Below are 25,548 nucleotides of genomic sequence, written 5' to 3'. Positions count from 1 at the left end.
GACCAGCTGTTCTTTGTGGCAATGCTGTTGCATATGCTGGATGCATTGTGATAAAGTGGTTTTGGGGAAACAACAAAATGACATGCATGCCCTGCTTTCATTGCACAGTGTTGTACATGGCTGGCTGGTACTCCTTCCACTTCGTGGCAATGATCAGCTGAGGAATGTGGAAGGAGTAAATACTTCTTTCTAAGCTCAGGGGGCCCACAAGAAGGAGACACAGATTAAATCAGCTCTGCAGAAGTGTTGCTGGCTCCTTGGGGTCTCAGTGTTCAGCTAGATGGTTGAATGATTCCTGATGAGCCTGCAGGTAATTCAAAGGGCGGTTGGAAACCATACAGTGAGCTTTCACTTACTAATTCTAATACATTTCAGTATTCACTGTACAGTAAATACACTGCCAGCAGATGGCAGAAAAGAGAATCTGCTCTCCAAGATGATATGATCACTTTTGCATTTATATGCCCTTGCATGTCCTGGAGTGGTTCCAGGCTTTATTGCCAATGGTTGCTGAGAGTGGTGCTCGGTTTTCTCCTCTACCTCTTCTTGGCAGGGCAGCCCCACCCTACTGCAGGTCCCCCCCACCTTTCCCCAGCTGTGTGCTCATGGCTCCCACAGTGAGGAGGGGGAGGATATCACTAAAAAGCACTTTTTTTTTTGGTAATGGGGGTAATGGGGAAAACTGTAGCCATTGTCTGCACTAATCAGATACACAACAAGAAAGATGCTGTACCTTGGGCCTTACCTTTTAAAGTACTTCTTCTATTGGTGCTTTTCCACTCCCCTGTTAACAGAGGAAAACCTCTAGTCAGTGCAATTCAGATTGTGTGGATTTTTATACACAAGCTTTTGATGTTACTTAGTGATGTTCATGATACACTTCTCCTGAAAGAAGGTGCTGGGAACTTCTTATTACTTCCCTTTTCTTTACTGTTTGTTTTCTCAGACAAGACAGAGATGAAATTCCTTCTCTGATCATCTGAAGCCCAGCTAGAGTTCAGCTTTATAGGTTTTCAGTTTTATAGGAATTTCTACATGATTTAGCCCACCAGCTGATGGACAAAAGCCTTTTGCCTCAGGCTTCCAAACAATCTCTGAAAACTGTGCTCTGCTGGCTCCTAATTACATCACAGCTAATTGCAGTGCCCAGTGCTGCATGAATCACAGCTGAGAAGAGCTGCCACCTGCTCCCAGGCAAGGTCACTGATCACCAGGCTAGCAGAGGTTAAGGTTTTTTTTTATGCAGATGGAGATTCTGCTGGGGTTAGGAGCAGGAGTACTGCCCTGTGTGCTTGTGGCCATCCTCCTGGATAAAAGCCATTGTGCTGCTGACAGTCATCATCACTTGAATTCACAAGCAAATGGGAAATGACAGGCAGAGCCTGAGCATACAAGGCAACAATGACAAGGTTTTCTATTCTGAGAGTGGAGGGGACTGAAAGATTTTCTTGGCATTTATCAGTCTTTCAAAGAACAGATTGCCAGTGAAAAGTGTCTATCATTTGCCCACAGACAAAAGGATAGGTGCAGCCTAAACTGCCCTATCAAAGAAGACAACTAACACAAACAGAACAGGGTTTGCATACTTTCCTTGCTAATCATGGAAGAATGAATTAATAAAAACTATCTTCTACCTGATTCACAATATTCAGTTGAGTAGATCCAACTACAAAGTGTCTCAAACCTATGCAGCAGCACTTGGCATCAAGGTGTGGGCGTGCTATTGTATTTGCTTTTCCAGAAGTCACTGTACTTGAGTCAGCCTGGGTCATTTATCTGATGCAGGCTAGCCCAGGTGCATCCCTTTCAGTTTGGAGAGGAAAGGGAGGGTGGCCACAAAGTATTGCTCCATATCCTCCGGGTTAGGATTAGCTGTGCTGGGGAAGCAGATAAGCTAGGGGAAGGAACTGAGTGTGAGATGGTGCTAGCTGTGGATGACCAGAAGCTCCAAGTGCCCTGGACTAAACTGCTTCCAGCATAGCTGTTTACAGTGTCAGTGTCACTTAGCATCAAAACCAGCACATCTAAAGAGGAGAAGAGAGTTTTTTCACGTTTTTGTCAAAAAACTAATTAAACACTTTGCTGAATTGTACCCAGTACACTGCTAGTTTGGCACTTAAATTCTGTACCAGTAATCTTCAGAAAGAGGTTGAAAATCCCATTGTGTTTGAGCTACCAGGAATCCATGTGCAGGGAAGTAAAGCTTTACCTTCACCCTTCTGCTCAGGGAGATTACCTCAAGTCATTCATTCACAAACCAGCACTCAGGACTTCATTCCCTGAGTGGTAACTCTAGGGCAATGTTTTTTGCTTAAGAAATCATTACTAATCACCATGCAAGCCCCTGGGAAAACCACATGGTTGAAGATGACAGAGAACAACTGGATAGTAAATTGCAAAAGTTCTCCAGGGAGCTGAGCAGCCTATCATAATGGGCTCTTGTTTTGTTATTCTTCACTCTCTGGTGCGTTTCAGGCTGTTCCCTGGCTGAGAGTGAAGACAGAACTATAGCATTCACCCCAAAATTGGAGCAAATGTAGGTGGAGATGGGAGGGAAGCCTGCTGTTCTCTCTGCTACACTAGTTCTCCTGCCTGCAGCTTGGCATGGAGTTTGCTAGCAAAGACAAAAAGAGGAAGTGCTGTGCAAAACCAGGCCACCTCCATGGGCAGAAGCTCGCTTACCTATTCAGTTCCTTCCCTGAGCATTGTGATCAATTCAAATGCTTGAAATAAGCTCGGTAAGGTGGAGGAATTTAGCAACAGTGTGCAGGCTTCAGAAGGTCTGTTCAAATAAATAAACACTGCAGAACACTACTGGGAAGCTAGTTGCTTATCTGGGGATCTTGGAGCATTTTAGAAATCTTCTTTGGCTCTCCATACCAAGTACAGATACTTTTGTGCTTGTCCATCTTGGCTTTATGCCTGACTAAATTCCCTGTTGAGTGTGATCATATTTTACATGAGTACCATAAGATACAGAAGTAGGAGAGGAACATGCACCAAACTCTTCTCCTTTTGCTTGCTGCTGCTTCTTCCACTCTGTTCAGTCTACCAGACAATACAGCCCCAAGCTCTCCCTTTCCCTAGAGACCTCCTGGCTAATTATTACTATTGGTGAAGCAGCTTCACTGTGCTTTTCTCTTCTTTGCTGCATTTTATCAAAGGTCACCAGTATTAATAATTGGAGCAATCATTTATATTACTACTTATCATCCAGATGACTCAAGGCAGCAGTGTAAAACACAATAGCAAAACAATTAAAAGTACATTAGCTCCTTGCTAGTTTTAACAGTGAAAGATTTTGACTCTGATGCCAGAAATAGCAGGAGCTGGAATTTCGGAAGGTAAAACAGGGATGGTGAGCCTTTCCATGCACGTGTGGAAGAAGCAGTTTCAGTATAGGCAGTTATCCCTCTGGCAGCTTCATAACAGATTGTACAGGTAAATAGGACCAGACTTATTAGAAAATGAGGGTGAGAGGGCTGCTACAGAACAAGAAGACTATGCATATATATACCAACTGGTTGGTACTAAGGAGAACAATTTTGACACTGAAAATCTGAACACTGCTCGGCTTGCAATGCTGTCCACACAGTATATGCAGCTGTATTTTTTCCCTGTTTTTGCTACATGTGCTACAAAGAGAGAGCTGCAGAATGAACAAGTGCAATGCTACATGTCTGCAGATATGTGCATACACAAGCTCAGGCAGGTCTAAGCTTCCATGCATCTTGCACAAGCTTGCTATGAAGCTGTGCTCCCTTCTATGATGATCTCTTTGATCTACTGTAATACACATATATATATTTATCCTTCAGCCAAAACTCTATAAGGTTAGATACAACTTGTTCCACAGGAAATGAGACAAATGATTAAAGGAGATATACATGCTACTCTGTGGAAATTGTTTTGCCTGTGGGAAGCTCTCTCTGCTTGTGAACTCATCTGAAACTGGGTTATATAAAAAACATAAAATGCAATGCACTTGAAATTTCAACCTCTTATAACTGGACATCACCTTATCCTTAGAGACACCTAAAGCTAAGTGTCCTGATTAGAACCACCAGCCAGGCTGGCTCAGCCAGTGGCCTTTTGATGGCTGTGCTGAAGCTTTGCCTCAGGCAGTTCCTCCATGTGCTCTTGGAAGCCAGGATGTGTAGCCAGGCCCTTGCTCACCAAGGGAAGTTTGTGGTAGGCCCAAGCACACCTTTCCGGAACCACTAAGTTGCTTACAGGTGCAAATGGAGGCTTGCTGCACTTGCATAGAACTGAGGTGAAGGCCTAGACATGCTTCCTCCACAGCCCACACACCACCCATACTGGCTGCAAGCACATGGCACTGACACTTCCTCTGGGGCATGCAGTAGAAAACTTTTGCTGATGTACCATTTATCTCTAACAGCACTGGCTGCCTTCCTTTCCTCCTTATGTGATTTAAACACATTTCTTTCCTTGTTTTTTTTTTTTTTTTTTTTTTTTTCCCCACTGTTTGTTTACTCAAAATATTCAGGGGTTCTTTTGGTAGGGTTTAGTTTTGTTTTGTTTTTGGATGTGCAGTGTGGAGTCAGAAGGGCACGTGGCTGTGGGAAACCAGATAGGCCTGTGAGCTGGCAGCGTAGGAGGGGCCCTTGCATGTGGGTTAGAGCTACAGGAAGTGGGTGGGGAGGAACACAACTGATAAGGCTGTTAGAGTGCGTACTTGTCTGGATGTAAAGGTTACATCTGAAAAGATCTTACCGAACAAAAGACTTGAATAGAGGGCGTTGTTGTTCTTGGTTGAACATGTGCATTTTCTGGAGTGAATGGTGATTTCACAATCATGTTCTGCAGTGAGCCACATGCTAGAGATTATGAATCACGAGGAACTGAGCTCCAGTGTGGTAGGCAGAGAAAAAGTCTGCTATCTTTGAAACAGTAAATACTGGCATGTTCATGCTTGATCACATTTGGAAAACTGAGGTAATATTTTAATAGGGCTGATTGCTGAATTGCAGAAACTTCCAACATACTAAATGAGCTGTTGGAAACAAGATGAATATTTGGATATGGAGAGAGATGTTGCATCAAATTTTGTGTATTTCAAGATAGTTCTAGGAATGTAGATGTCTTTAAGGAAAACTGTTAATGTTGGGATGCTAAGTATCTCCACCTTTTTCAAGCAAGTTTTTTGCACTGATAGAAAAGTCTCTGTCTCTCTTTCATTCTTTGTTTATTTCCTTCCTTCCTCCCTCTTCCTTCCTTCTTTTCCTTTCTTTTTTTTTCCTTTTCTTTTTCTCTTTATTTTTTCTTTCCTTTCTCTCCCTTCCTCTTTCCGCAGTGAAATACAGAAGTTCACAGCAATTATTTTGAACAGACTTTTTTTTCAGACTGCTCCTGGGAGAGACAGTGTTGCAACTCGTGTGACTTCAGTGGAGGTAGATTTTACCTGTTTTGAAAGTTATTAGAAGTAGGTACAGATTTATTATAAGAAAAAAAGAAAGAAAGAAAAAGCACCGACGCCCTCCCTGGGGAACTGTGGAAATGTAATAAACTCTTGCTTTATTGGCAGAGAGAATCATTATGAAGGAAATATGTGTACTGAAACAAGAGCAGAAAAAGCAGATAAATTCTACTTGCATATGATGATTACAAACAAGGAAATGCAGTGTGAATTTGTTTTTACTTTAAGCCAGTTAAGGAAACAAAACAAAACCTTCTGTGCTTAGTCAGTGTACTTAACTTACAGAAGCCCAGTTACCATCACTTTTTACCATGAAGCCCAGAAGTCCATTTCCCCAGAATGGAAGAAAGTATCCCAATAGCGTTTGGCTTTCCAGAGCCAAATGGATAATAGAATTCTTATTAAAGAGATCTTAGAGTTAGAAAAAGATTTCTTAAAAAAATAAAGAAGTGGGCCAAGAATAAGAGATTTTGGTGGTAATATGATATGTCTAGAGCAATGCTGTTCAGTTGATAAATGAAACAAGGCCGGGGGGAAAGGGGGACAAAATCTGGGCATGAAACAAGGAACAAATTCCTGTGTAGACAGATTTAGATGGATTTCCAGCTGGAAACCAACAATGTAAAGTGCCAGATCTTGCACTTAGTACACCAAGAAGAACAATTATTTGCATTAACTGTGGACTTGGCAACTAAAGAATAGGTATCCAGAATATAAATCTGAGTAGATGGGTTGATGGGACAGTGATTAAAAAATGTTTGTTTGGTTCTTCTTTGAAAAGGCATTTTAGCTAATGTTAACCTGCCTTTACTATTCAATAAACTTTGATTTGAAGTATTACATGTTACTGTCAAAAATGGATTTAAATTAGAATACACGCAGAGAAGTATGTATAGGATGATTTGGGAAATCTGATATTTGAAGCAAACCTTGACTTATGTAGCCTAAGTAGCCAAGTTAGAATGAGTTGCCACAATTATATTTCAGGGACAAGAAGGAGTCAACGTCACAGAAGGATAATAATTGTTTAAAAAAGAAAAAAACATTTAAGTTGTGCTGCCATCCGAATCTGATCAGTGAGGAAAAAATATCTGGTGGAAGTTACCATCTAGAGTCATCTCATTCACACAGAGGTGACCTGAGAGCAATGAATGTATTCAGGATACATCATGGTTTATTATCAAACAACTTAATTAGAGATCTGTCTCCTTATGATACCCTGTGGCATACTTTAGCTGTGATTTTCTTTGGTCTTTACCATAGGTAATTTTCTTAATTTTCTTTGGGGTATTGGGAAATGGCTGGTACTGTGTGGTGGAAAATGTAGTAGACTTGCCTTGACTTTCCTCAAGCAGACTTGTGTGTAGCACATGGTTGCCAAAAGGGGCATCAGTATGGATGTGATTCCTAGTCCTGTACTCTCTGAAAATTGACTTACAAACCAGATCTGAGGAGTCCCCAGGGAAGTGAGTAGAAAAATATTTCCTTGACGGAAGCAGCCTACACCTGCTCATCCCTTTTTTCAGACTGTTTTTCAGACCCAAACAAGGATTGGGCTACCTAACAGGAATAGATACATGCAGAATTAATAGCTTGTATTTATGTAATAAATTACGATGGAGAAAATTTATGATACTTTTGCAAATTAATATGTGTGTAAAATGTCTCAAATCAGTCACTGGTGTCACTTCCTCCTAGTTTCATCAAATGGCAGCATAGCTGACCATGACATTGCCCAATTAACAATGATTTTTACCACATGATAATGAAAAAAGTGCTTGAAAGATCATAGTTAAAAAACAAACCCAAAAACATTTCCCAAGGCTTTCCTTAATGGTGATTAATTTCTGTATTTACTTTGATGAGCAGGTATTTTTCTTTTGATAATGGTGAAGAAACAGGAAATTTGGGGGAAATTATTTTGTGGAGATACTGATTTGTCAGCTCATCTAAGTGGGTAATTAATTCCCGGGATTGGGTCCATAGTAGTTAAACAATAGTCATATAAAATTTAACTTAAAATGACTTTGGAAAACGTAAGTCAACATGAGTGACTGTCAGAATATGCTGCCCTTAGGTCAAGTGCAGCTCAACTGCATTCTAAAGATTCATTTGAAAAGTCCTGCTATGGGCACGTGTTTGTGGCATACCTACAAAGCCACAAATTTGTTATTATATGTTATTATAATATTTTCATAAATTTGCAAGCAAGGCACAGCTAGCTTTGGTGTGATGTAAGAGTTATACATACACATACAGGTTACACTTGTTTAACTCATCCAACAGGAACTGCACTGTACAGGCACTCCTGCAATGACCTTGCTAATACTCTGTCCCATGCATGGCTTTTTAGCTATATCAAAAGCGTTGTATTAAATTTATGTTTGAGGAGATCTGGTAAGAGAGTCTCTATCTTAAGTGATGAATGTTGTATGACGGTTCTTAAAAATTGACACTTCGGTTTGTGTTGTTTCAATGGGTAAATGGCTTTTTTTTCCCCCTTTTTTTCCTCCCAGGAAGTCTATTTTGCTTGCTTTTGAAAGGAATGTTTCTACAGGTAGGATACTGATTCTTTCTCATGTCTTGGAAAAGTTATTTTATGTTGCTTGTACATATTCCTTTTTTTTCCTGACAAAGAACTGAAGATGATACTGTACTGCTCCTTACAGAGGGTCCTCTCCTTACCAGTTTTTATGTCATGACGTTAAGTACTCAACAACCCAGAAGAAATAATGTTTTTCAGCCCTGCAGTGAAAAAAAGAAATGTCACTGCAGAATGGAGAAGAAAGTTTAATCCCAGCTCAGCTCTGGACCTCCGGTGTGCTTACACAAGGTTGATTTGGAAGGTTATGAGGGCAACAATAGATATTTTTGTCCGAACAGGAAGCAGAGAAGGAGACAGCCAAAAACAACCAGAAATGTAATGAAATACCTTACAGAATTTACTTGCTTAGGTCTCAAGATGCTTTTATTTCTGAGAGCAGGGTCTGTTGTTTCCTTTCCTAAGAACTATGGCATGCAGTTAGAGGAAAGGTTAGGTTGTCCAATGCAACCATTTCACTGGGTAAAGGAATAGGTTTCTTACATTCTTTCTCCACCCACCATTACATCCTGGCTTTCCGTTATTGTAGTCATGAACTGAGCATAAATGTAGCAAGCAAGATTGTTCAAACAAGTCTGGAAGATCAGAGGCTGTTTAATGAGCCCTGATAGTTTTTTATCTGACGAACTATTTCAGATGCATTTAAGTCAGCATCAACAAATATGCAGGCAAACCAGTAAGTACTGCACCTTAGGGAGTGTAAAATCTTCTATTTCCCGTGTATAGGAGGAGATAGTGAGAATTCACTGTTTTTAAAATATTTGCCATAAGTCAGTAACATTCAATGTTAAGTGCAAATTTTTTAACCTCTTTAGATGCTGACTGTTTCCCTGCATAAGTATGGTGAGAATGTGCTGCATTTTTCCAAATCTCAGGTTTCCTGTCAAACAATTCAGATGGTAAATACTTTGAGAGCTGCCTTCTTCATCTGCGTTGGAAACAGAAAATGAGAATTCTTGCTTTCTCCTGTACACTGGAAATATAACATGATGTAGTTTCCACTCTCCAAAATGCAGTACTTACTGGGTTGACTGCATATTTGTGCCCTTATATATTGATCTAAAAATGTACACATCTTACAATTTATTTGCACATGATTAGAGGTGCGTTTATTTAACATGCGCTCTCATCTGATGTTGCTCACATGTGTGGTCAGCAGTTTTCAACTCAGAGCTGTAGTGGAGAAGGAACGCCTGACTAAAACTAAAAACATGAACAAAAAATGGACTGGAACTATGTCAGAAATGTAGAAAGCGTAAAGATAGATGTTGGTGTAATAGTACTGAATATTGGCTGGCAGGCAACAGCAGCTTTAATGGAACATTGATGTAAGGGAAAGTTATGATGTTTCTTGCCTGATTTTTCTTTTCTCCGAGCTAAAAGCAGCAAATGAAAAATGAAGTTTCTCCACTGTATTAACCATTGATCTTTGTGCATAGTGGAGACATTTTACAAGGCTGTTTCAGCTTTAATCCTAAACCAACAGATTTTTGTTCTTCTTGTTGTTGTTTTCTGTTGATAAAAACAGTCCTAGAGTTAGGCAAAATTAACAACTATGTATTTGAAGGCTCCCTTTTGACTTAATTTCTTTCTGAAAAAAAAAAATTGTCGGATAAAAGCTGTCAGGTAAAAGAAACAAGCTGTGTTCTATGGTGATAGCTAGCTCATTGACAGATTCTTGAGCTGCATTCCCCATCTATCATTGAACATTCTGACCGTTATTAGCCCCTTAGTAACCTCATTTCTCTGTAGTCCTTTAATAGAGTGTCAGGTGTCAAATGGATGAACTAGTTTGATAATAAATACTGCAGTGATGCTTAGAGTGTTCCTAAATTTTCTCGATCTATGAACCAAGAACTCATATTTGCAGACAACAGCCTTTTCTAAAAACAAGCAGTGCTAATTTTTCTCCCTGCTTTCTTTTCATTAACTGAGATTGTACAGGAAGGGAGAAAAGAAAATGTATCTTAAAACCCTTTTTATAATGTCTGCTTCCGTGTGGCAGCATTCTTTTGCTATGACCACTTATTCCAAGATGCTATCTGTTTTCTTCAGATCACCACGGTCTGCAGCATTGGCAATAAAATTTGCAGCAATGGCAGGAAAACAAGGGAAGCTAGATTTCAAAGCAGGACAAACCTGAGTCATGTATTTTGTAGCACAGAAGTGATTGCAAATATCCTCCGGTGCTGAACCACCATATTTGAACCACCATTTTTCTTTGTGCTGTTTTTACATTGAATCTTCTCTGTGTTTTGCTCTTCAATTAAGGCATCTGACACTTTCTTCTAGGTGTCACCTTTCATGTTGTGTGGAGACATCCTTGGTCTAACCTTGTCAAAACACCATTTCAGCAGGCCGTGGTATTGACATGTAAAGCATTGTTGTTCTGCTTGGCAAGCTGTCACGGTTCGGCCTGGTTTCCATAACAATAAAACCATGGCACAAGCACTGGGAAATCCTAATCTGAAAGGTTTGCTTTCATTTTGAATGCATGCAAGTATTCCTGCAGGGGCAAACTTGCAGAGAATTTGGATATACAGTCAACGAATTTAGATATGTACGTGTCCTGTCTTTCTGCAGTGATGCCGAAACTTCAGAAGCTCCCCATCCACACATTAAAAAATAAATACACATAGTGTGAGTGAACAGCATTCTTGTGAATAATAACTGCTGTTGTATGAGTCCTGTTGCCTTTGTTTGAAGGATTTAATTCTGTAACAATTAGGAAGAAATGAAGAAAAGGGGGCAACATTCTGAGATACCTACATCTAGCAGAGAAGAAAAAGATTTTAGTCATGTTACATATTGAGATAACTTTTGAAATCCAATACATTCCTTATTATTGTTTATAATACCTTTCTAAATACCTGCCACTAATCTGTAACTTACTACGTAGGTCTGTAATGTGCTTGTAAGATATTTTTAATTAATCCTCATGAGTGGAACTGTGTTCTAAAATGTCAGTAATATTTAGAAATACTGGCTGACCAAAGCTATTTTGTATTGACAAAGTGTATTAGCTTTTTTAGTAAGATGAAGACTGATTTACTGTTGGAAAATACATGTGGTGCTGGAAGTGGGAAAGCAACTATGTATAAAGTCTTTCAGAATTACTTTTGGATCAATACAATGCTGAGCGGAGATTTTTTTTTTTTTTTTTTTTTGCATGATTGCAAATTTTAAATGTAAGCATATGTTCTTAACGTCTTGAAGAATTAAATACTGCAGCAACTTTTTTTCCAGCTACCCAGAATATAAAAATATGCTTACCTATATCATGCACTCATCTGTCCTTACAGTGTCAGACAGCAGCTCCTATAGGTGTAGTGAAATGCCTGAGGATAAATGCTGTTTTTCTAACAGGAAATTCTGCAAGTGGAGTAGCCATTTCCACAAAGTTGTTTGCAAATTATCTTTATTTCTGTGCTCTTAACAAATGGGTATATTTAACTACAGAATCAATTCCCATGCCTCTCTCTACTCCCAGCAGTCTCTTTCAAAGTTTTCCTGCAGGAGCCACGTGATTTTGTCTTCTCAGCTTGCAGTGCTGGGGCACCACAGACAGAACTTTAATAAATGTGTGATTAAGTTCATGATTTAAGCATCATTTAATTGGCTGGGAGTCTATATGCTGAAATCCTCCTTAATGCCATTTGATTGCAGAAGTATGCCAGGTAAATCAAAACAAACAAACAAACAAAAAACAAAAAAACATCAAAGGTATCTCATCATTTCAAATCATAGTTCCCTCGGGATCATATAAATGAGTTAATATACTGCTGTACGCTTCCAAATGTATTTATTAGCGGTTTACTTTCAGCATGTTCTTCAATGAGTGGTTTCTTTTACTGGGCAGCTGTTTAATTATGTATATCATCAAACGACATCTTCCTCCACCTAAAATGTTAATAGGTAGGACAGGACTGATACATCTGTTTAAACTGGCATGAATGTAAGAAAAATCTCGTGCTATACTGGTAGTTTCCTTCACATGACCACTTTGTTTTCTTCAGCGCAAACAAACTAAAATTAAAAGATTTGCTGTTATAACATTCAATTTCGGCGATTCATGGAATTGCAGCTCCAAAAGCTTGCAATGCCAATGTAGAATGAAGCTGATGTAGAATAAAAATAACTTGAGTTCAGTACTCGATGAACTCACCATCCCGTGTTGTAAGCTGTAACCACACTGCCTTAGCGTACAGTGCCTGTGCTTGGGCTACAAGTGTTGTATCCATTGTTCATTTTAATGCTCAGTGTTTCATTCAACCTCTCATTTCTCATCATGTGCCCTTCTTGGGACTTGGTCATGCCTCATTTAACTGCCTTGAATGAAGCTGCTTGCTGTCTGTCTGACCTGATAAAGTGGGCTTGCAACCATGTCTACTCGGAGCTCTTCTCCTTGCTGCAATGCAGCTGCTGCTGGAGCTGAGTACAGTCTCTCAGGGATGGGGAGGGGGCAGGGGGGGCACCTCAGGGCCTATATGAACCAAGAGGCTCCATGATTAACAGTTCCTCAACTGCTTCCCCATCTCTATTCTTAGGATGCATGGCAGACATCTTCTCAAAGAGCAATTTGTTTTATCCATCAGTTCACTTTTCAGTCTTTTTCAGTTCAGTCTTTTTTTTTTTGGGCTTTTGGTTTTGGAGTAGGGCAATAAGCATCCACGGAAAGGATTCTCTGCTCCGCTTAACATGCTGTGACACTGATAGAAAGCTTCTGATTGAGTTAGGCCATTATCAGTGCTAGGAACTGGTACCTGTTATGCAGATACACCATTTCATATATCTGTTACAATTGCCTCTATTTCTATTAAAAAAAAAAAAAAAAAAAAGTTCTTGCAGTACTTGGTGAAGGTTTTACTGCGTTATTTTGGTCTGAAGGCTGTGTGATGCCTCAAATCATTATCATTAATGATTTTTTAAATGAAAATTTATACTTAGTGTCTGCTATTCAAAATCATGCAGTGGTGGCATATTTGCTCTCGTGGAATGCTTCTCTGGCTTCCATTGCCAGGCTTTCTTGCTTGTACTCATAGACAGAACTGGAATCATGCTAATGATATCCTAAGATGCAAAAATATATGGAAGATAATTGACATATGAAAAAAACCGTAATGAGCTCCCTGGTACCCTGGGTTAAAAAAAATCTGGATTTTATAAAGTATTTTCTTGCAGGGGCAGTGAACACCTGGTGAATAACAGCAATTCCTGGGCATGTAAACCTTTCATTTTAATTTAAACAAGAGAGGAGCTACCCTGACAAAGGGAACTGTAGAGGTAGTAAGAGAAGAAGGATACCTCTGGGGCTCTATCCCTTCTTTACATTACTGTCGATAGAGAGCAAAATGAGCAACAGAAGTCATGAATCTAAACTTGCTGCATGACTAAAGCAGCTGAGTCGTGACTAAAGCTGTTATGACATTCTGCATACCAAACTGCCAACATTTAGTGGAAGGCTGAATTGTGTTCCTAGCAAATATTAAAAGCACAAATGTACAGTTGCCAAATAAGTCTGGCTTGCAAAGTTCATTCTGTTTTATTCTAGCTATTTTGTCCCCATTCTGCCCACTCACATCCACAATCATCAGTAATCAGTCTGGTGTCTAGAATGATGACAATTTGCATGACATCTGAGATAGGGAAATCTTCATTAAAAGGAAGCTAACATAACAAATTCTTTAATAAAAGTCCCCTATGAATATAGCCTGTACATGCCTGCATCTGCCAGCTTGAAGGTGATCACTGAGAACCTGATGGGTGCTGGGAAAGGAATAATTGTGAGTCTTTCTTTAATCTACAAAAAAAAACAGTTTGTCCCTTGTTCAATCATCACACCTGAATTCTGGTTTCCAGAATTCTAATTTTTTTCTCAGTGAGAGTGCAAGATACTTCTGTCTTTCTCCACTTTTGTATGATACTTTTCAGATTTGGTACTCACTTGATTTTTATGGATTGAACTATTGACAGAATGATTAGGATCAACAGTCCTAATGGCATGGTCTGTGAGGCAGAGCAGTATTCTGATAGGAACTAATTTTCAGAGGATTAAAAGTCGTTAAAGAAAAATAGGCATGCAGAAAATCCCCTTACGGGTTGACACTTCATACCTAAATATAAGCAGGTATTCTGTGGGGAGCAATACCAAAACTGAGAGTCCAGTATCTTGAAATCAAGTGAACTTGCCTGAACTCAAAAGGCAGTGAACCGAAAGCTGTGTTTGTTTTTGAGGCAGCAGTGCAAGGCAAGTTTGGTGCAGCAAAGAGGAGTTTCACCTTCAGTTCTGAATAGAAGTGCCACACAGCATTTGTGTTTAGAGAAGATGTACTCGATCCAGGTAATGAAAGACCTGAAAGAAAAATCCATACAAAGGTGATGACTTTATGAATAAATCATGCTGTGTATTTCAAGAGTATGTTAAAGGTGTTCTGTGACGGGCACATTAAACTGTTCATGTGTATATTCACCATAGAAAACAAAGCACAACCAGTGGCTAGGTGATCCTGTAAAAGTTTTTCTTTTCATGATAGGTCTTTTTATTAAACCTCTCTTCTTTCCCTTTAGTGAAACCTCTGTAAATCTACCCTTGGGTCCTGTTTCTTCCTTGGTCACAGCGCATCCCAAGTCATCTCTGTGACAGACCTTCCTTAATGGGGAAATCTCCAGCTGCAAATTGTATGTAAATAATTGTGAATTATTGTAATTTTGTAAAATTTGTAATTGTAAATAAGCCACAGGTTGTGAGAGATTAGTTGTGAAAGTCATGGTCTGTCCTCCCAATGGACACCTTTCGTATGTAATATGAGATTTATCCTGCATCTTCCCACAGAGTACAAGCAAATGCAGAAGCATATGAAGTATTTCACTGGAGAATACTTGGGCTAATAGTGGTATTTTTACATTTACAAATGCTACTAGAGGTCAATAATTTAGCCTATTCAAATAAGTGTTCATCACAAAAAAGTCTCTACTTGATAGAAATGTAGATAAATGAGCAAATCAAAACAGAACTGCATTATTTGCTGCAAATGCTTAAGCATAGTTCTCTTTCTCTTTTCTCTCTCCCTAAATACTGTAGAGAGAGGAAATATTCTCCCTCATTGATCCCAAGGAACTCATTACAGTAAACACAGTAACATGCATGATATGTGAGCAGAAACACATGGGCTGGGCCTAGAACCTCCTAGATAGTGCCAAAGGACCTTGAAATAAGGGTCTCAAATTCTTTTAGATGGATGAATATTAATTCCCATCACCCTCACTTTTGGAGTCCATGATGACTGAAATCTAATTGGATGTCTCTGGCACATCTGTTATGTCACACAATGCTGTGAAATGTGGCCTCTCAAAACCTTGCACTGACATGCTCTACCCACTTTTCAATGGTTTAGGGTTAGGATGAGCAGCCATATAGCATGTCTGTGTGAAGATATGCAAGAGATATTAGGTGAAACAATCTTTGATTAAAAGCAGGGCTTTAGAGAGGAAGCTGCTGACATCTGACTCACTCTTTCCTGCAGCATGTAGGTGGCTTTTGGAGCTCCATCAAAGAGTGACCCATCTTGATGCTGCTCAACATGCAAGCTGCCGCTGAATCACAGCCACAGCACTACAGTACTGTTTGGTGCTGGGCCTTGGGGCAATGAATGTGGAATAACAGAAGTGGTATCTGGTAGCTAAATGCACCTGCTGTATGTCACCTAGTTTATAATACTTTTGTGTTACTTTTGTGCACTGAAAATGTAAGATGGCATTTAATTGCTAGTAGAACTGAGATCATTGTGGCAGAGCTGGACTGAAAAGAAAACAGGTCCAGAAATGTGATTCATTGGCTGCAAAATCAAGTAGCAGAAAGATCAGAATTGAAGAATGCAAATGGAAGCTTTCCCTGCTCATCACTAAAACTTAAAAGCATTACAATAAGTAACATGGTTGTCATGGTGACTGAGTGTTTGTTTATGCTAAAATGCATCAGACAAAGCTGGAATGTTTTTAATTTAAAGCTCAGATGACAGGGAATTGAGTATTGCAAGCAAGAACAGGAATATATTCTTCGTATATACAATACAAGTAATTACTTTTCCTATGAAAATTCCTTTCACAACTCACTTTTTTTCTGCCTCTTTCTTCATTGTAATTCTGAATATGTTTGTCTTTTGATAATGGAGGGAGACAGCAAATTAGGTTTGAAGGAAAGTGAAAATGAGCACCACTCATAAGCAGACTCTTGGTAGTAAACAGACATTATGGTTTCTTATTCTTTTTTAAAAAAGAATAATCCTTAAATCTGACTGCTGTACTATACATTGTGTGGAGCTGGAACTTGCAAATACATAACAAGTCAGTCAGATAGTATGCTGCATAGAATTAGTTTAGCATTTTTTCTCCCGAAATTGACAGATGACTCAATTTTCTGGGCTCCATATTCTAAAATTCAGTTTTATTTGCCTAAAAATAGCACACAGTAAAACAACAACAAACACTAAACCTCCAGTACCAGAGTAAGAAAACCTAATGAAATATTCAATTTGCTGCTATTTAAATTGATGGGAAAATCCTGTTAAGGTTAGAAGTGTCCAATAGGCTGTAAGATAGTTTGTTATATGATAATAAATTTGTTTTGTGTAAATTACTCTTTCTGTAATAGAGCCCACATTTTCAAGCATTTCTTTGAAGCCATCGGGGAACAACTCTCCATCTTGAACCAGTGACTTCAGTGCCTTAGGGCTACACTGAAAGCTAATGAACAACAGCATCCTCACCTACAGCTATGTACTTCCAGACAGTATTTCATGTCAATGGGAAAATATCCAATGGACTTTCACAGGAGATGTTCAGAAGGTCTGGAGCACAGAGCTCAATTGTTTAAGGATTGGAAGAAGGAGGTTTTTAGAAAGCCTGAAAGTGATCATACCTTCACTCTCCATCTCTGTCTGTTTTTAAGGATAACAAATGTGGTAACTGGAGGTGGATGTCTGATTTGCATGCAATGACTGCCAGTTTGCAGGGAGCTTTTTGCTGTCACTGGTGGGAAGATAACGTTTATTTTCATTTAATTGTATTTTTGTGGGCATATCATTATGCCTCGTGATTTTAAATGAACCAGCAAAATTTAACTAGTAACAATCATTATAGTTTAATACTCATAGATTTCAGTGAAATGAGTGGTAAGATACGTATTAACTTTAATAGCCACAAGACCAGACTTTAATGGTACATGACATCACCTAAGAGTCTTTTAAAGATATTGCTTTAGAATGAAAGAGGAAAAGTGTTTAAAGTTCTCTTCTTGTACAAGACAAAAGATGTGGTTTTATGTTAAGTTTGAAAAAATTATCACATGACTTTGTAAAATAATTCAACTTAATAGATAATCAGATTTGCAGATTCTCATATGGATTACCAAACTAGTAACTACTTTCATGGCATTATTACTAAAAAAAAGAATTATTATTTGCAAATCACATAAAAATAAGTAGAAGAAATTTGAGAAGTCACTGTAGTGCACTGGGGTGAGAAGCAGTAGTAACTATGTCAAAAACACTTGAATGCGGAAGATTCAACATTTCATAGAGGTTTTTTGTTTGTTTGTTTGTTTGTTTGTTTTTTAAGTAATAAAGTCCTCCACTTTCCTGGATCCCTTTAGACACCTTTTTAACAGTGCATTAGTTTTCTGAAAGAAGAGATTGGTGAAGCATTTACCATGAAAGTAGCTTTTAGTTGAAATTCCATTCTTATGGACTGAAGTCATGGGTGAAACTCATGGGTGAATGTTATTGTTTGGCCTAAGTTTATTGTTAAATCAGCATTGCTCAAATTATTTTGCGAGTTGTATGTTTTTTCAACCTCAAACATATGCCTTTGCAAAGAGCATCATCTTTGAGATGCAAAAATTGGAGCTTGTCTGCAAATTGTTGAAATCTGAAATAGCTGGAAAACTTTGAGATGACTTTTTTGGGGAGATGTCACAGAATTCAGTAGATCCAATACCTAATTCTGGTTCTACTGCTAGCTACCTGTGGCACAGGTAGTACAGATCCAGATAAATATGGACATTTGCTTTCTTCCCCTGGCCTTACACCCAAAGCAGGGAAACTACTTACACTATTGAAAAGATCATTCTTTCATTTTGTATCTAATAGTTCTGAATAAGTCAAAAGCTCTGCTGTGAGAATATTTGGTTTCCTAAAAGGTGGGTAGGCATCCCCTCACCTGTCTCTCATAGTCCATACAACTTTCTGTTGCACTAGGTGAAAGTTGCTCGTACATTCTTCAAATCTCCGATGTTCCTCTTTCATCCTTTATTGTTTCCCCCTCATTTTCATCGCAAATATTTCAGGCATATTATCCACCTCCCAATCAAGCAAGAGTGGTATCATTATGTAGAAAAGAAATGGTCACACAGACATAATTTTATTCGTATTTGGCTATGATTAAGGCTGTTATTATCCTCTGATGGTTCAATTTCATTATACAATTCATATCTGAAACACAAGTCTGAAAGTTTCCACTGGAGTATGTTAATAGGGTATCCAATGTCCTGTCTGTTTCAAGAAAATTAAGGATAGAAATTTTAGGAAGACAGGAAGTCTAGAATTTTAGGATGACAGGAAGAAAACCGAAACAGTAAATGTGCTAAGCCTCCTTGCTGATGTGCCTGTGCATTGGTGTAGGCAAGAGTCTGGGGTGCAGCTGTGTGCCACCTGCTCAAGGTATGGAGCACAGTGGGGCAGTGGGGAGAGGGTCAAGCTCTGCAATGGCCTACTCTGCTCAGCTGACACTAATGTGTTTTGATGGCAGGGTCACAGGTGAAATTAGAGACTTTTTTTTTTCCCTAATCTAGGGTAAAATATCTTTCCAGTAACATATGGGTACAACCTTCAGGCTGCCTGGCTTTAACCATGAAGATGAGGATATGCAGAAAGCAGAAAATGCAACAGCAATGAAACAGAATTCACTCCAATAAGCGCTTGTTTTCTGTTCTAGGAAGGATGAATACTGTGCCTCTACTGGATTCCATCTGGATGTCATGTTCTCCTGAAAATCAATAGTTTTGTACTAAAAGATCAACCACAAACCAAACCCAAGGAATATTATCTGGCAAATGCTCCTTTGAAGGTAAATTAAGAAAATAAGGTGGAATTTCAACAGCTCAAGATTTTCCTTTTGATAAATTCTGGTTCTTCGTTATTTTTGTTCATGGTTTTCTGCTTCAGACCTAAATTTAAGCTGAATGTAGTTAAGCCTGAGTAGATGTCTTCTGTCCATTCTTGAGAAAGGCAAATGAGACCCCTACAAGTTGGTAACATATGCTCAGAATACTATTCTAAACACTTAACACGGCTTTTATTAGGATCAAACAGGTTTTGTTAATACAGTGTTTCTTCTTGATGAGTTTTTGTGGTTTTAAAAAATAGTTTCTGAGCTTTTTTTTTTTTTTTTTAATTCTGAAGAATACTAGTCCAGAAAGATGCAATATTTCTCAGTAGTTTCAGAATGTCTCCAATATTTGTAATGCACTCTTTTTGGCAGAAATAATGTTTAGGTGAATTTCATGTTCTTATTTATTTAACTATTATACAGTTTTGAATAATTATTTCATAAGATTAAAGGTTATAGCACAGGGAGTTTCATTTTTTTGCATGGTGTTTATCGGTACATAAACAGTCCCATACCATCTGCCAAGATTCCTTTTCCTTGATTATGGGTCAGAACAATTGTAGTGACAATGAATAATTCACTTCTATGATAAACCAGGAGGTGGATGAGTCAGAAGACTATAATGCCTAGAAAAACAAGCCTGTGACTTCCAGTTCACTGAATCAAATGCAGCTTGAGCCAGGATGGACCAGAAATCAGGGCCAATTATTTCCTGGGGTGCCACTTAGAAAAAATGTGGTTGTATTGTTATGGGTATGACAGCACTTTGTGGGCAGAGTGGGAGAAAAGCCAACAACCTACAGGGCCTTACCTAAACTGAACAGGATCAAAAACGAGTTAGGGGAGATAAAAGTATCTGATCAAGTATTACATATACCATTATATCTTCATTGTTTACTGTCATCTGTTTCTTCACAGAATATTTTGGGGCATAGGGCAATAACCGACTTCTCATTAGCAAAATATATACCAAAATCTCCTCTCCTCCACCTTTTCCCACCTCTCCAATGAATTATGACATTTTACTAACCGATAATAGCTTTAGACCTTTTATTAGCCATCTTAGCAGAAATTTTGTGAAAGTAGTAGGGTAGGAAGGGTGGACTCACCTTTGTAGTAAGTTAAAGCTCCCCTGAGGCTGCTAGTATCCTAGGAGATGGGAAGGCTAGAACACAGTCTTAACATAGAAGTTGAAAAAAAGCCTTTATCCTGAGCTCTTCACACCTTCTGGAGCTGCAGAAAGAGAAGAGTTTTGAATGAGGCTGGCTGGATTTGCAGTGTCACTGCAGAGGGATAGCCCTGGGCTGAGCTAACACCTGCCTCGGAGAGAGGAATTGCTTGATATGGTTCTCATTCATTCATCAGATGTTGTGCAGTGCTGTTTCTCCTTTATTATTTTTTTTCTTTAATAAAATACTGCTAGGCCACCTGATTTGCTTGTCTAAAAGAAAGTCAAAGCAGAAAATGAGATTTGTTTTCCCTGGGTTTCTAAGCAGATGCTCCAGCTGGCATTTTGTTAGAGATCCCTTTAAATTTGAACCCAAGCCTTGTTGCTGTCAATCAGTAGTTGGCAGAATGCTTGCAATAATAACATTAAACATCGAGCTCTATGTCAGTAACACGATGCATCAAGAAAAGAACTGCTCCAAGGGGGCCATGGAAAAATGTCCAGTATTTAAGTGTATCTCCTGGCATGGATAGGAACCAGGCTGAAACAGCATCTGTTTAGGACCATTAGCAAAGCAGTTGAAATTCAAACATAATAAAAGAGGCTGTGGGAAACCATTTCTTGCAAATGGTTATGCAAATAATGACTATTTATACGTTTTATGCATAAGCTTTCTTCTACATGTTTCCAATGGTTTTAACGCCAATGAATTAAATTGGAATGTGCCCCTGTGAGATATGTTACTCCCATTTTGATCCCATAGCTAATCTGTAAATAAATGAGTGCCCAGGGAGGTAAAGTGATCTGTCATTAGGAACACTACAAGTTTACATGGAATAGAATGAAATTCTAGGCCTTCCCAGCTCTCTGTACCACAGCCGTTAGGTTCTTGGGCTATCAAGAACATTAACTAATACACTTAGGGTTTACCAGATGATAGCCAGGTGCATTCATTTTCTTGGCTACCCGAAGAGGTATTTCAGTGTGCACAGTGATCTGTCTCCTATGAAAAGCATAGGTGGTGAATTGTTTAAAAAGTAAACGAAGATTAATGAGAATTATTATATATATAATGATCATCAATATCAACAGGGAGTACAGAAAGAAAAGACTCGGATTTATACTATATTCCTTTCTTCTTGAATTCTCATTAGTTTCAATGGATTTCAGGTTTTGAATATCTATAGAAGAGGTGAAATATAAGATGTGTCTGCTTTGATGTAGCAAACAGGACAAGTTCTTATTCTTTGAAAAAATTAACTTTGAGTAAAACCAAAATCAGATGTCTTCCTGTAATTAAACTCTCTTTTCCCCTTGATTACTGCTGTATATGTAAGGAAACTGTTATATTTTCTATTTTTTGATTTTTGGTTCAAAGCTCTGGTTCACTTAGAGGTGCTTTCCTCATCCTTTTGAATCTTTTTATAGAGGATACTTTGAAACCAGTTCACATCCAATTTGAGCAAATAACTGGTTTTGGTAAAAGAGAAACAGAAAATGCTATCTTTTCACTTAAAAAAAAAAAATCAAACTTCAAAAGAAGACTTTTTCATGCAAAAGGAAGTTTAAAAAAAATTGGTGATTTTACAGAGAGATAAATGTGCTTTGTCTGTAGTTTCTTTTGTTCCCTCTGCAGTTGTTGAAGGTTTTGTACTTTATCAGCTTACCTGCTGCAGTTTAGGCTTGCTGTCTCTCCAGAACTGCTCTTTGATGGGTAGGTTTGATTCTCTTTGCCCTCTCTTTAGCCTTCACACTCCTGCTGCTTCATGTATTTCGGGAGAGCATTCCTGACTGACATTTCTAGGGAAGGAGAAACGTCTGGAAACGAGAGTGTGATCTGAAGCCCTTGATAGCTCTGCATTGGCAGCCTTCGCATTCTGCTTCATTCTGCAGTTTGGTCCTAATCATGTAGAGCCTACCTTTAGGATCTCAACCATTAGTGACTAATTTCTGTCTGAGAGGGACAAAGCTTACCTTTCCGTATAAATAACTTTGGTTGCGGTGCATGGGGAGAGAGAAATTCTGACATGCACAGGTTGTGTTTCACTGGCTTTCTTCTGTAAAGGCCAGGATGATAATCATTTTATTTCAAATTTTGATTTTTCCCCACTTCCACTTCCAAAACAGTAGCTACTTCTGTACACTTAAGAAAAATTATTGACACGGTAGACACACACAGACCTGTTTTGCTTCTATAAATGTGAAATGTCTTTTGGGAGAGATTGTCAAAAGCTTATGTGGGATTTAGGAGCACACATTAGTGGGCTTTGGAAAAGTGTGTATCTATCTTAACTCCTTTCTAGCTGTATGATTGATGGTTTTATACAAGGCAGTACTTTTGTTTCAGTTTCTCCATAGACTGGCAGATTGGCCACTGAGAGAACTGAGCTGCCAGTCAGCTCAGATGATGGCAGATAAGGTAGACTTAGTTATTGTGTTTGTAACCAAGACCTATCCCGGATCTTTCACATACTAATGTTTTTCCATTTTGCTCACTCAGGTCACCTAACACTTGGCACTCACTTGTCACAGAAAGCTGCTTTTGAAAGTTAAGTTTTTAAAGGGTGTTTCAGGAATCCAGAATTGAAGAAACAAACAGAAAAAGGACAAAATATACAATTAAGGCATTTTCTGAGTTGCCAACAATACAGAGGATGCTTGTGTTAAAATAAAGTGCCCAGGGTAAAAAAGAAAAAAGCAGTTTATGATTTCATTGTAGGAGCTGGACTTCCAAGTGAATTAATTGAAACTGGACAATATTAGCCAAAAGGGAGAGCATAAATTACTAGCTGGAAGGAAATGAAGGGACAAAGGGATGAGAGTGCTGGGGACTAGTCAGTACTACAATAGAAACAAAGACAAAAACAAAAAACAAAATCTATAGCTGTTCTGCAGAGCCAGCTTTTGTGGGTAGAGAGAAATAAGACAGAAAGGCTTACTACTTTTGTTTTGCCAGTGGTTATTCACAGTTGTGCAGAAATCACAGAGAACAGATTTGGAAAGACTTCTGATGGCCAGTGAAGTTTCTTAATTATGATAGGCAACATGTAGGCATAACCACCTGCATTTTCCATCTGTAATAGTTTTATTCTGTTGAAGGTAGTGACCATTTTATAGTAGATTCAATTGCTGTGTGCTCCAGAAGTACATTTACACGTGAACATGGTACATTCTTTTTCATAGAAACTTCAGTCTTTCTGAGTGCTTCTAATCTGAAATGATTATGATTTAGATTGCAAAATGCCCTTTTTATGAAGTAACAGGCAGACTTCTCTTTAAAGAAGTAGTAGAGTAGTTAGGTAAAGGTAGTTTAAAGGTAGTTATTACCTACAGACTGCAACATTTGAATGAGAGTCTGTAAATCTAACATACCTTGCCATTTCACAAGGAAAAGAAGATCCATACATTTAAAGGGTATTATTTAGATGTGGAAAGGCTGACCTGACATAGTACAGGAAATTCTACTAACGATTTTTTCTGTAATGTTTTTTAAGCACAACGTAACATAAAAAAAAATAAAATAAAAAATTAACCTATTGTCTCCTTTACAGGTGCCTGCTTAAAACATTTAGCATATGCTTCAAAATCCTTTGCTGTGCAGATTTTCCTTAGTCTTGGGTGAATATGCCTTTTAATTCACAGCCAACATTCTTACTGCAGAAACCAGCTCATCTGCGTTTTGGACCTCTGACTTCTGCTGCAACTATTCAATCTGTCTTTCTGTTTCTGTACGTGACATTTTCTGCCCTTTCATTCATTCCAAATAGATATTCTCTTTAACCTTGTGGTACCAAAACATTTCATTGTATGTGAAAGTAATGGCATTTGGTAATTGGCAATGCACCAAGTGGTAAAGGGCACCTCCAGTAATTTACTTGAATGCTGTCTGTATGAAAGCTGAAATAATGTGATTCTTCAGCGCAGGGGTAGGAGCTTACTAACAGTACCTTCCAAGCCATTAGTGTAAAGACACTGAGAGCAGGCTGCCTCAGCTCTTTGTACTTTCCCTTGTACTGCATTATTTATAATTCTTAATCAACACCTATTGATACAGAGGATAAGTAGAAAAGGTTTAAAAGGGTTTGCAAGAATGTTTCATAGTTGTTTTCATTGGCTAGGGAATATGGTAACATGACTGTAACTCTAAATTTCCATATTTTATTACAAATAGTCAGGAGGTTTTAGGATTATTAATTATTTTCTGTCTACATACTTGAAAGTTCAAAATCTTTCATGTGATTAAATTGTAGTTTTCTGATCAATCCACAGTATTATCCTTATCCACATACAATAGACAGATATGTATTAAAAAAAATAGAGTGAATATTTGTGTATATGAGAGGGTGTGTGTACAAGCATCACTGTAGATTAAAAGCAGTGCAAACCATTGGGTTGTGTGCACAGCTGGGAATTAGAAATTAAAAAGCATGTAATTATTGAAGTGTGCGATTCACCACATGACTTAATATTAATTTACTAGCGTGTCCTAGCTTCTTCAAAATGAAATGAGGAATACTTCTGTGGAAAATTCTGAGCTCTTTAGATTTTTGTTCCATGCAAAGCATGGCAAGCTGACACAGGGAGATATGCAGCTGCTGTTACTCTCTTCTGTTGATATAAAAATGTAAAGGTTCATTTAGGTCAAATCTATCATGATTAAATCAGTCCTGTTCACCTTTTTAGGCATTACTATCCAACCATGATCAAACCTGACGCTGGGTTTATGTTTTTGAGGAAGTTACAGGCCAGAATTACCTGCCTAAACCAAAGCAGAAGGGAGTAAGGAGAGAGGCACAGGTAAGTGAAGTGACTTGCATGATGATCTGGCTGAGAACCCCCAATAGAAATAGAGGAGTATCCTGCATATGTATTTTGATATGTGGCACTTATTTTGTCGACTGTTTCTCATTCAGAACAGTTCTTCCTCATTCGCATGTCATTTTACAATGCTGATAGACTTCTTAAGTGACAAGAATTGCATCAGCCTGTAGGTTCAGCAGTAGTTCAGCTAAACAGATAGACGTTTCTTCATTCAGAATGACATTTGTTTGGATGGCATGTGGTTTGAGTGCATGTTATTCATACTCAATTACGGTGGAATAGATAAAGAGTTGAAAGACACAGACACACCTATGTTTCTTAATGAAGAGCCGTTGTGTCATGCTTTCAGAGTCT

At 38.5% G+C, this 25,548-nt stretch overlaps 1 long non-coding RNA gene across 1 annotated transcript; it reads left to right on the top strand.

The window, feature by feature from the left end:
* The first annotated feature begins 4,705 nt into the window (after positions 1 to 4,705).
* Positions 4,706 to 19,164, top strand: LOC124418017. The gene is made up of 3 exons (XR_006939456.1): positions 4,706 to 4,959; positions 14,610 to 14,720; positions 19,032 to 19,164. It is a non-coding gene; the product is annotated as an uncharacterized LOC124418017 (long non-coding RNA).
* Positions 19,165 to 25,548: the final 6,384 nt, after the last annotated feature.

Source organism: Gallus gallus, chromosome 5 (genome assembly GCF_016699485.2).
Source record: "Gallus gallus isolate bGalGal1 chromosome 5, bGalGal1.mat.broiler.GRCg7b, whole genome shotgun sequence".
NCBI classification, from domain to species: Eukaryota; Metazoa; Chordata; class Aves; order Galliformes; family Phasianidae; genus Gallus; species Gallus gallus.
The sequence above is the reverse complement of the archived record's forward strand: the minus strand, read 5'-3'. Positions and strand labels throughout refer to the sequence as shown.